Here is a 13,315-nt window from a genome sequence, read left to right as displayed (position 1 = left end):
CTACTGAAGCCAGCACGCCTAGACCCCGTGCTCTGCGACAAGAGAAGCCACCGCAATGAGAAACCTGCGTACCACAATGAAGAGTAGCTCCCGCTCAACGCAACTAGAGAAAAGCTCGCACGCAGCAGCGAAGACCCAAAGCAGCCAAAAATAAATAAATAAATAAATAAATATTTAAAAAAATAATAATTATTTTTAAAAAAAAGCTTTGTACATATTAACTCATTTAAGCCTCAGAGCAACCCTGTATAAGGTAGGCTGTCATTGTTCTTATTTTACAAATCTATCATTGCTCCCATTGTACAGATGGGAAAACTGAGGCACAGAAGGTTCAGTAAGTGTCTAAGATCCCAAAACTAGTAAGTGGTAGATCTGTGATTCAACCCAGGCATTCGAGTTCCAGGCTCTTAGTCAGTGTTTCTCAACTAGGAGCACTGATGGCATTTTAGGTGGAATGGTTCTTTGCTGTACAGAACTGTCCATCTCACTCTTGTGATTAGTTTAGTGTCCCTGTCTTTGTATACATGAACTCAGTTTAATCCTCTTGATGACCCTATGAGTTAGGTATTGTTATTCTCATCCCCATTCTACAGAAAACTGAAACCCAGGGAGGTTCGTAGCTTGCCCTGAGTTACCCTCAGGGCAAACTCGTAACAGGGGAAGCCAGCATTTGAACCCAAGCAGTCTGACTCCAGGTCCTGTGCTTTTAACCATCCTGCTATCCTGCCTCACTAAGAGTTAACAGACTAGACTAGGTATGGGGTGCCCTGGCCAGATAGGACCTTTAAGTAGAGTCCAGCAGGCCTTTCAGAGTGGGCTCGGCAGCTCAAAGGAGCCACTCCAGGCTGGAAAGGCAAAGACTGGCAGGAACCAGTGACCCTTTCCTCATGCAGGACTGGCCAGCAGTTAAGGGGGAAAGCGGTGTGATTAGAAAAAGTCTAACCTGTAAAAGACACAGCCCAGGAACTGGGGATAATCAAGGAGTCGGAATCAGGAATCCACAGCAGACTGAGGCCAAAGGAATGTCAGGAACGCTGGACTGCTGGGTGAGTGCCTTGTCTTCCCCCACTTGTTTTTTCTTCAGCCCCTCCACCTGCAGCTGGTCCTTCCCTTAAAGGTACAAAGTTGCAGGGACATCCTGGGCACTCCTTTGCCTGTAACTCTGTACCTTCATACTCCCAGATATGCTCACACATGGCTCATGGCAGGGCTAATTAGTACCATTTTGGATAAAGCCACTGGTGGCTGATACCAAGAATCAAATCTTCTGGCTCTATAATCCCACTCCAAAAATAACTTGACAAAAACTGAAAGCCAGGGGCCTGGAGATATTGGTGGCTGCCATCCCTGTCCTTGTAACTTTAAGCCAACTGCACATCACAGGCTACAGAGTCTGAAAAGCAAAATTGTGAAAAGCAGGACACCACCCAGGACACTCACTGTCTGTTGCCCAGGACACCACCTCACTTTGAATTCAACCTTCTCCTCTTTAATTGAAGTTCAGCTCTGGGGCCTGGCCCTGACCCTTAACTCTGACTTCCATTTTCTGCCCTTTGAACTTGTGGGGGATTTTAACTCAGACTCTGCTCTGGTTCCTCTTATTCCTGCCCGCTTCAGGAGGAATACCCCATCCAAGCTCAGATCTTTAGGACCTATGCCTTGGTGAGCAATCACTTGTTTGCAAGTAGAAGAAACCCACTCAAACTAAAAAGGAAGAATGTATTATGAGAGCCCAGGGGTCTCACAGAGCCCAAGGTCATAATTGCAGTCATGTAATAGGATGTTGAAATGGGGCCTTTCCCCACCTCTGTTTCTACAGAGATGCCAGTACATGGATATCATATCCCAAAGTGAATGGGAGGCTACTTCCTACGTAGAAGTTACAGAGGAAAAGTGTAGAATCAGCTTTACCATTTTCAGACCTCTCAGCCAGATCAAAGATACTAAAAGGTGGTCAGAATGCAGAAAGGGGAGATTTGATGAAGAGATATCTTTGGAGAGAGCCATTGTCTGTACTGTTGTTCCCACCATCTTACCAGCCCAGGGTGGAAGGGAGAGAGGTGGAGAGGAGCAGTATACATTATTTCAAACCTAGAGAGGCAGTTCTTCAACAGCAGGCTGCCTCTCTACACTGTGGCCTGGGGCCTGCCTTCTCCCTAAGAAACCCTGAAGATGAGAGATGGCTCACCAACTACTTGGGCCACACTTATCAAGAACTTTCCATGTGCTAGGCACTGTTTTCTGTGCTTTCCCTGTATTAACTCATTTAATCCTCCCAACAACCCTGGATGGTTAGTGCTGTATTTTGAAACGTGATGCTCTCACTCACCAACATATTGTGAATATTTTCCCATGTCAATAAATATTCTTCTGCCACATGGATTTAATGGCCACATGGTCTTCCTTTGCACAGCTGCAAGCGCTCATGGCTAAGCACATGGATTCTGGAGTCAACCTGCCTATTTTCAAATCCCATGTCTACCAGTTACATGTGGTAGAGGACCATTTTTAGAAAGGAAATGAATGTATGTAACCCGTGACTTGGCAGTCTGGATGTCCCCCACATCTCCAGCCCACTAGGGTCACCTGTCACTGCATTAATGTTTCTTGAACATCTAGCATCTTCCAGAAACTAGAGATACAACAATGAATGAGACAGATGTATTCCCTGCCTTCAGAAAGTTTATACTCTAGTAAGGGAGACAGGTAGTAGCAAGTAAAAATGCCAAAGAAGAATGCAAAATCATGTAAATGATAGACTCAATGAAGGGCAAAAAGCAAGGGGCTGCTGAGATGGAGCAAACAGTAATTCTTGGGAAGTTAAGTAAAATTGGCTTGAACTCCCAGATCCTGGAGAGTGGGCAACTCAGAGCCCCTCTCAATATCTCTAACGATGTGATTGGGCATGGAGGACAGTGGATCTGTGGCTTCTGGTCTACTCTAGCTCCACTTCCCTTCTCTTGGTTACTTAACTCCTTGTCATTTGATAATTTCCTGGGATGAACAAGCAGGACATCAAGAATCACGATGCTGTTTGTTCTTGGATTAAATCCTCCTCGTCTCAAGACATGTTTTGCCAACCAAGTCCTTGCAGGTCTTTGCAAACCCATGAAGCTTCTCTTTGGACATTACCTCATCCCAACCTCCCTCTCCCATTTTACAGATGGAGAAACTGAGTCTCATCATCTTCAATAATTTTCTAGAGAAATTTCAGCTTCTCCTCTGATTTGGAAAGTTTTCATGAGAAAATGCATATTCAAAGAGACATAGAAATTGATCTGAAATTTCATCAAAAGTTTATCTCAAGCTGTTAAATCATCATCATCATTCAGGGTACTTCCACATTCTGGATCTACAAGTGTCAAAGCCAAGGGAACTGAACAAGCTATATAGAAATGGATGTCTCAGAAAAGAGAAGTAGCTGCAGTGGACAAGAAGAACAACATTCTCAATTTTCAGGATATTTACAAAGTGTGTGGTACGTGTTTTTTCTTTCTAAGTTCCCTCTTCAAAGAAACGATCCCTCCTCAGTCCTGATGAACTTTTTTTTTTTTTTAAACTGATGAACTTTTACTTATTGGCACACTTTGTTCACCTATGCTGTGAAAGGAACAAAACCTAAGTCAACTATGAGACACTTAGAATAATTATAATGGTCAGTGCTGGCAAAGATGTGACAAAACCAGTATTTACACAATTTGCTGGTGACATTGTAACTGACATAGCCCTTTTAAAAGCATTTTTTTTTAAAGATGGAGAGCACAATTTTATTCTAAAAATAGATCTCAGTAACAATGAAATACCAAAAGTTGGTCATTATAATAAAAAAGGTAACAGGAATTTGCTTTAATTTTTTTCCTGAAAAATACAAAATTATCACTATAATATACTGCCAACTCTCATTTATCTGTATTTGAATTATTCATTTTATAGATTATCCAAAGACATTTTAAAATCATAGATTGGATTCTGCCTAATATTTAGATATATACCTAGACTGATTTTATCTTCAAGTAAACACATTCTCAAAGAATGCAAACAAAATTGAACGTTTGCTTAAATAAACATAATTAGGAAGATAAAGTGACGTTGAGGAAATGTTCTCCAAAGTGAAATTCTGGTTTGCATCACTGTTTTCCTCAATTTTTGCAGATAACCAAAAAAAAAAAAAAATGGCTGCGTTGAAGTACTGGTATCTGGAAGTAACAAATTATACAACTTATATGCAGAAGAAAGAGATAACTAAATTATTTCAAACCCAAAGCACAGGAAACTTTATAGGCAAATAATGACATTTAGTGCTTAAAAAGTGGTTTTATATCTTCAAAATGCTAAAGAAACAAGTATTCAAGAAAATTTCAGGCCTATCCACAATGTTCTGACTGACTTGAAGTACTGAAATATCAAGAATGCAGGAGACAAAACAAGTTAAATTTAAAAGGGCCCCATTACTATGAAATATATCTTAAGTATATTTTCCAAAGAAGTGAAACCAGTGGTTGAAAGATCAGTTGGGGCAACTTACCTATCAGTCACATCTCTTTTCAAACCAATGTAAGCACATGTGTTTCATAATGCTTTCTCCACACTACATACATCCTATCATATCCATATTTTGGATAAGTTTTATCACCCATATTCATCATATCAATCAGCCATAATGCACAGTGAGTAGAAATGATCCTTTTATATGAAAATTCTTGGTATAATATTTTCAAAATTCTCTTGAAAATTCAGAGAATTTTCATTCTCTGAAAATTAAAAGCTGATCACAAGAGTCACCTTTAATTCCTATTAAATGTAAATGCATGTTCATTATGATTCTCAGCTCCTTTTTTGGACTATCAGAAATTGGTGCAATTTGCTTTAACCATCTAAGATAGAAGAAATACTAGCTTAGTATTCGGTGTGACTAAGTACCTCTTTTGTCAAAATTTGACCCTGAGCTTTGAATGCTCCAATATAAACTATAAAACTGAAAACATTGCAAAATACATTGGCTAATATCGGTGTCCCTACAATACTGTGCTTTTTCTCCCCATTAACATAATACATCTGGAAGTCCCTCCTCTTCAGCAAGGGAGGGAGAGGAGCTGTCCGAAGGAGACCCACATAAGGAAGTAGGATGCTTCCTGTCTTAAAAATTCCTGCTTTAAAACTTCATAAGAATCGATTCCAAAATACACTGGTGTTTTAGTACAAAATTGCTCTCTCCCCAAATCTTTGAGTAAAATGGACAGTGAATGAAAATGCAGCATTTTCATCCTGTAGGTTTAGCAGCCCCACAGTCCCTGGCTTGATAAACACAGCATTCATCAGTAGCTCAGAATTCTAAGTGTTGTTTTGGAAATCATATGATGGGCTTTTTTTTTTTTCTTTTAATTTAAGTGTGTTTCCATTACACCAAACATTTCCAGATATAGAAAGCAGCTCTACAGCTCTTAAAAATATTCACCAAATAGGAAATTAACAGCTAAGTATGAAATGAAGCAGTATGCAGTGGTGACAATATTCTCACGGTACCAAATAATCCAACTTATTATTTAATACTGACAACTAAGTCTTTAAAACATTAGCATGTTAAACATTGCAATTCACTGAAATTATATCAACTGTCATGGAATGCTCAAAAGAAGTTATTAAAAAAAATACAGCCTCTCCAACAGCTCTCAAAGAGAGTTAAGCCCAGGTATTGGTTCTGGGTTTATCTGGGTGTTTTCTGGATTTTTTGTTTTTGTTTTTGGTATGTGTTTTGTTTCTAAACCAAGTACTAAGTTTTGGGAATTACCTGGTGGTCCAGTGGTGGTTAGGACTCTGCACTTCCACTGCAAGGGACACGGGTTCCATCCCTGGTCAGGGAACTAAGATCCCACAAGCCTCGTGGCAAACACACACGCACACACACACACACACACACACACGCAAAAAAAAACAAGTACTAAGCTTTAAAACATATAAAATACTGATGCATTCTGAAGAGACATTGAAACTAAAATTATGCTTAAAACCTGGTTTGGGGCTTCCCTGCTGGCACAGTGGTTAAGAATCCACCTGCCAATGCAGGGGACACGGGTTTGAGCCCTGGTCCGGGAAGATCCCACATGCCGCGGAGCAACTAAGCCCATGCGCCACAACTACTGAGCCTGAGCTCTAGAGCCCGCGAGCCACAACTACTGAGCCCACGTGCCACAACTACTGAAGCCTGCGCGCTTAGAGCCCGTGCTCTGCAACAAGAGAAGCCACCACAATGAGAAGCCTGCGCACCGCAACGAAGAGTAGCCCCCGCTCACCGCAACTAGAGAAAGCCCGCTCACAGCAACGAAGGCCCAACACAGCCAAAAAAAAAAAAAAAAGTCAAACCAGGGACTTTCTTGGCGGTCCAGTGGTTAAGACTCTGCGCTTCCACTGCAGGGGGCACGGGTTCCATCCCTGGTCGGGGAGCTGGGATCCTGCATGCTGCATGGCCAAAAAAACCCAAAAAGCAAAAAAAATCCAAATCCTTTTTGCCTTTAGTAATCGTGAGGAAGCTTTACATATTCATATAATACATTGTACATTATATGCACTGGCTTGTTAATACTATTTTCAAGAAGAGAATATTGTTTTAAACTAACAATAAAACAAAATTAATTGACTGGGCTGCATCAATCTTTCTTCTTTCCATTGGTGCTCGGATTTCCTTAAATGATGGCATCATGTTCACAGATGGGTCTATAACAAATGCCTCTTCTTGAATAGTACATTTTGCATCCAATGTAAAGCATAGATTAAATTCCATAATTTAATATAATACTACCAACAAAGCTGCCAGTACCAAATTTTGATCTTTTATTTTCTTTAGAGTTAATAGTTGCTGTAATTGTTACTGATGAAGAAACAAATGTCACCGAACTACTGTGGGTTGTAGTCATTGTGGATGTTGATTGACATCCGGGATGTTTTTTGAAACACTTGTTATTTTGGGTGTAGACTCTAAGGTGGTGGAAATTATATCTGTTGAGACCCCTGGTGTTGTCATTTTAGATGCTACTATGGGTTTCACGGTGGTGACTGTTCCATTCTTTGAGACTGAGGAAACTGGAGTCGTTGATGATTTCATAACGTGGTTGGAAGATTCACTTGCATGGCTGAAAGCCACCCGTGGGGTCTTCCCTGTTGAGTTAGCATTGGAGTTTTCTAGAGACAGCGCTCTTTGTCTTTGGACAAAGACAGTGCTCTTTGTCTTTGGAGGGAAACAGAGGCAGAATCCCAGTCAAGGACTGGGGCCAACACGGCAGAAGGAGAAGCCTGCAGCACCATGGATCTATGGGTCCCCAGAAGCATCTGCCAACTTTATGGCCTTTTCCATGTTCACAACAACTTTTTTCCCCACAAGAGAGAAGGGGAAAGGGACAATGACAACAGCCGACTCATCTCAGGGAAATCACCCTCCTGCCTGCGCCCCCAACCCAGAGGCAAACGAATACAGAAGACAACTTTATGCACTGTTGGTGGGAATGTAAATTGGTGCAGCCACTATGGAAAACAGTATAGAGTTGCCTCAAAAAATTAAAAATGGATCTACCATATGGTCCAGTGATTCTACTTCTGGGTATTTACCCAAAGAAAACAAAAACAGTGATCCGAAAAGATGTATGCACCCCTAGGTTCGTTGCAACATTATTTACAATAGCCAAGCTATGGAAGCAACCTAAATGTCCATCAATAGAAGAATGGATAATAAAAGATGTAGTATATATATGCAATGGCATATTACTCAGCCATAAAAAAGAATGAAATTGTACCATTAACAACAACATGGGTGGACCTAGAGGGTACTATGCTTAGTGAAATAAGTCAGACAGAGAAAGACAAGTACTGTATGATCTCACTTATACAGTAACAAACACAACAAAACAGAAACAGAGTTGTAGATACAGAGAGCAAACTGGTGGTTGCCAGGAAGGAGTCGGGGGTTGGGCAAAATAGGTGAAGGGGATTAAGAGATACAAACCTCCAGTTATAAAATAAATAAGCCATGGGGACGTAATATACAGCATAAGGAACATAGTCAATAATATTGTAATAATTTTGCATGGTAACAGATGGTTACTGGACTTGTGGTGATCATTTTGTAGTGGATTTAATTGTTGGATTACTATTTTGTTGACCCAAAACTAACATAATATTGTACATCAACTATGCTTCAATTAAAAGAAAAATGTTCCTAGAACCTCCCATCCTACTTACTCACACGCCCTGCCCTTGCTGGGCTTGGCCCGGGGGCTGAGCTGGGTGGTCATAGAGTAGGGGCCTCAAAGGGAGGAGATAGGAGGGCTGAGGGAGCTGGCCAAGAGGAAGAAAACCTCCCTGTCATGGACTTATTCACCCCTGAATATTATCACATGAATCAAGAAGCTCTGTCCACATCTCCAAGCCTCTTGCTCCTGTTCTCTTAAGCCAGTGGCACAGTTTTCTCCCTTCCTATATAGCTCTCAAGGACCAGGAAAAGGACTGTACCAGCAGGGGACAAATAAGGAAGGGGTAAGGTTCAGCTCTCTTACCCCTGTTGCCCACACCACCCCTGCCCCCACCAAGAGCTGCTGTGCCCTGGGTTACTTCCCCAATGAGAAAATGAGAAATGAGAAAATCTAGAGTGCAATGAGAAAATCTAGAGTGCATTGGAGATGAAGTCTTCTAGGGGGGAAGGCACCTCAGGATCAATGATTCACTCCTCTGAGTGCAGAATGAAGTATTGAGACATGTGGTTCTAAGAACCTTGTAAGAACAGATCAGACTCACCTTAGAAAGGAGCCAAACCAAGCTGTGGCCAAGACCGTCCACACCAGAAGCACCATCTCCCATGCTTGGCCCCAGTTGGAGTCTGAGGAAGGCAGGGTAGGAAGGATGAGAAGCATGTAAATATTGAGTACCTACAGTGTGCCAAGAGCTGTACTCATCTCATTTCATCCTCACTACTACTCCAAGAACTCAAGATTCCTAACTTTCCCCATTTCACAGGTGAAAATGATATTAGTTCAGATTCTTTGCCCTGGAACAACAATCCACTGAAGTGAGTGTTTCCTGAAAGGGGGTGGGTGGGGTGAAAAAGGGGTATTAATTTTAAGGATCGGAGACTATGACCTGGAATCCATGCACATGGATTAGTACTCACCATGCATTAGATATAGTTCTATGCACTTTTATTTAATCATTATGGCAACCCCATGAAGTAGGCATTAATGTCATTCCCACTTTACAGATGAGAATGAGGGCACAGAGAAGTTAAATGACTCAGCTAGTAAATGATAGAGCCAGAATCTGAACCAAGGTAGTCTGGAACCAGAGACTATGCCCTTAACCATTACACCAGTGGTTACCTAGCTGCCTAGCTAGCTGTCTGATAGCTGATTGGGCCTAAGAAATAATCTGGAATGAGGGCTTTATTCTTCTCTCCTTCTGTAGACCAGCTCTCTCTGGTGGAAAATGACCATAGCCAGCTCCTGATTTCCTATCTCCTCCATTTAAGAGGCCAATCAGACTAAGACTGGAATTCCAAATTCCTGGAGAAGAGACTCTGATTGGCCCATTATGGTTCAGATCCATACCCCTGGTCCAATCAGTTGAGACAGGGTTGGGGGTTGGGGACAGGGTCACGTAATACAGAAGCCCCATCACAGGAAATATGTGGAGATGGGAGGGACAATTACCAGAAAATGGGGAGGTTGCACTGAGGAGTCACCCAAAAGTTTTCCACTACAGGAAAATGAGGCTCAGGAAGACTGGATAATTTGCCCAAGGTCACTGGTAGTAAAGGATGAAGCCCAGATTCGAGCCCAGTTGATTTGTGTCCAAATTTAAGTCCTTTCCTCCATAGCATACAACCTCCCCACAAAAGTGAAAAACCTTGGTTAGATGCATAAGGTAAGTTCACAAGGGAATTTTCACTCAATCACTATTTGTTAAGCACCTGTTATGTATCCCGCATTGTTCTAGACAGTGGGGTTACATGGTAAGTAAAACAGACAAAAGTCCCTGCTCTCATGAACCTGACATTCAAAATGATACAATTGAATAAGGACAGAGGCCTGTCCTGGAGAAAAGCTCCTTTGGTTGCTGCCCCAGGTGGTATGGAACATGGAAAGAACTTGGACTTTGACGTCTGTCACAGACATTGGCTCCTTTTAGACATTTCCCCATGGACTGCAAACCTGGCACCAATTCTTCACCTTTCCCTGTACAGTCTTCCCTTGTTATCTGCTGGGGATTTGGTTCTAGGACAACCACCACCCCAACCCTGCAACTCAAATACCAAAATCTGCAAAGTATTTGCATGTAACCTATGCGCATCCTCCGGTATGCTTTAAATCATCTCTAGATTACTTATAATATCTAATACACTGTAAATGCTATTTAAATAATTATAAATACAATGTAAATGCTATGTAACTAGTTTTTCTTTTTGGAACCTCCTGGAATTGTTTTTTTCAAATATGTTTGATCCATGGTCGATTGAATCGGTGGGTGTGGAACCTGCAGATATGGAGGGAGGGTCAACTGTATCCACACCCTTTGCCATGATATTTCACAGTGCTCTCTCACTCTGATGCTGGCCTTGGTCATGTGACTTGCTTTGGCCAATAGGATATCAGCAGATGTGATGCAAGCTGGGCCTTAAAAAGCACTTGTGTGATAGGGTTTGCCCCCTCTTCTGCCTCTGCCATTACCCAGGAGAACATGCCAGAAGTAACCCACTGGAGGATCAGAACGAGAGGGCCTAGTCCTCCCAGCCAAGGTTAGACTAGATCAGCCGATAGCCAGCCAACCTCCAGACATGTGAGCTAGTCCAGCCAAAATCAGCAGAGCTGCCTAACTGACCACCAGATGCATGAGCTGATTGTTGCATGCTTTGGAAACATGTGATTGTTTGCTATGTACTATTATTTTGGCGATAGATAACTGATAAACATCCCCCAACACTGTATTAATTTCCTCTGTGGCCTTGATGGAAAGGTAACTCCAAATGACCCATCCCACTAAAAAAGCCATTTTCCTATCCTCACCCTGGAGGACAGGGCCATGATGGAAACTAACCCCATCAAACACCTTATGTCCTGAGAATTTGAACTTGGAGGCAGTGCAGCCAAAATAGGAGATCTTGTTGGAGGTCATTCATCGTGCTGGTGGTGGCAGCACTCAAGTGTAAATGTGTCTCCAACATGATCCTAGACCCTCCATCTCTCCTTTGGTTCCTGTCTGTCCCCAAACTGGCTTCTACAGCTCCCCATAAATTCTTTGAGCCTCGCCCACATCCCTCCAATAAATTCTCTTTTGCTGAAAATTGGCAGCGGTGGTGTCTGTTGCTTGTAGCCAAGAACTCTAACTGCTACTCTGCCAGCTAGACCCAAATTCAAGTCCCAGTCCTACTACTTAGCAGCGGATCATTGTGCAGGGACTCGATGAATAGGTGACCTCTCAAGAGGTTATTTAGCCCTTGTGTCACCCAAGAACCACAGGGAAATGAGAGCAGCAGTGTCAGGGGCTCTGAGTGCCAACCCCCATTCTGCAATGGAAGGGAGCAATTATCTCCTCTCCCGACATCTAGGCAGCTGGAGTCTAGCTAGGTGACTGATCCATGCTTGCTTCATGGGATGCTCCCACCTGGGTCTTTGAATCTTGGGGGACAGTCTCAAAGACAAGGGAACAACTGGAATAGTCACAGTGGGGACAGTGCCAGTGGCATTGTCCTCACAAGCTAGTTCCTAGAGCATGGACTTGGCTCCATGAGCTGCCCACCCTCCTGTTTCCTGGGTCTGGTTCTCCTGCTTTACTTTCATTTCTGGGACCCATCCAGTGCCCTTCCAATAAATTTCATTCCTAAGTCAGTTTCAGTTATTTGCATCCAAAAACTCTGGTGTAGTAAGGATGATGCCCATTTTACAGAGGAGGAAATGATACTGGCTTGGAATTTATTTACTTGACCTAGACTTCTAACAGACTAGATTTTGAGCTCTTTGAGGACAGAGACTCTTTTTGATTCATCTTTATGTCACCATCTCCCAGAACAGAGTCTGGCAATGAGCAGGAACTTTGTGCATTTTTTGGAAAAGAGGAAGGAAGAAAGGAAAGGAAGGAGAAAAACAGAGAGAGGGAGGAAAGAAAGAAAGACAGATGTAAAAGGAAGAAAAGGGAAAAAAAACTTCCCCCCCACCCCTATAAGTTCAGGCAAACTGTCAGCCTTTTCAGATCCATTTCCAAAGGCTTCCAAAGGAAGCAGATGAGGTTTCTAGAACTGCACACCCAGAAATGGCACAATCCCAACATTTTCCCCATCTCAGAGGACAGCAGAGTGAAAGGAAGAAAGGGCAGGTTTTGGAGTCAGATTTGAAATTTATCCCCCAGCTGGTTGTATGACCTCGGAACAAACCTCAGTGTCCTGATTCAAAAATGAGCATGTGCGTCTGTGATTTTAAGAGACATGAAGTGCCTACAGAACAAGGTGCAGGGATTTAACGGCGAACAGACACAGACAAAGCCCTTGCTCCCCTGGAGCTTACAGACTAGTAGTAGTGGTTGTGTTGGGGAGAACAAGTATTAATCAAATGAGTAGACAAGTAAACAGAAAATTGGAATTGTGTTAGCACTACCTAGGTGAAATGCAGAGTCTATAATGGAATTCACTGACAGTTTACAATGGGAGAATTTGATCTAGTCCAGGAGGTTGAAAAGGGTCCATGGGAAATATAAAAGATGAGTTAGAGGTCTGGCAGACTGCACAGAGTATGTCCTGGTTAAATGATGAGAAAGAACATGGCAAGTTTGAGGAAAAAAAAGAAGTAAAAGACCAATAGATTCTTGAAGGGAGGCAGGACTAGAGAAATAGACAGGGAGCAGACCCCACAAAGCCTTAGCTACCATGGGAAGGGTTTTGGTCTCTCTCCTAAGAGCAATGGAAAGCCAGTGAAGTGTTCTGAGTGGGTGAGTTAAATGATCAGATTTGCATTTTGGAAAAATAACCCTGGCAATGGTATGGAGAACAAACTGGAGATAGGTCATAATGGACCCAAGAGACTAGTTTAGGTGGCCAATGCAGAAGTCCAGGCAAGAAGAGTTAACAGTTTAGACAGAGGTGGTGGCTTGGAGTGGAAGGTGAGAAGACTGAGAGAACTCGATGAATTTAAGATCAAGAAGGTAAAACTGAAAACACTCAGTCAAACTCCACTGAAAGGGTTTTGACAAATAATAGGTACCATTCCCATTCAGTGGAGGGTATTTTTGTTTTTGTTTTTTGCTTGGTTTTAATGATTGTTGTTGCTACAAATAAAATTCCATCAAA

General features: G+C 42.3%; 1 pseudogene; it reads right to left on the bottom strand.

The window, feature by feature from the left end:
• Window positions 1-6,680: 6,680 nt before the first annotated feature.
• LOC133087235 (porimin-like) lies at window positions 6,681-8,844 on the bottom strand (annotated as a pseudogene).
• Window positions 8,845-13,315: the final 4,471 nt, after the last annotated feature.

This window comes from Eubalaena glacialis, chromosome 3 (genome assembly GCF_028564815.1).
Source record: "Eubalaena glacialis isolate mEubGla1 chromosome 3, mEubGla1.1.hap2.+ XY, whole genome shotgun sequence".
NCBI classification, from domain to species: domain Eukaryota; kingdom Metazoa; phylum Chordata; class Mammalia; order Artiodactyla; family Balaenidae; genus Eubalaena; species Eubalaena glacialis.
The sequence above is the reverse complement of the archived record's forward strand: the minus strand, read 5'-3'. Positions and strand labels throughout refer to the sequence as shown.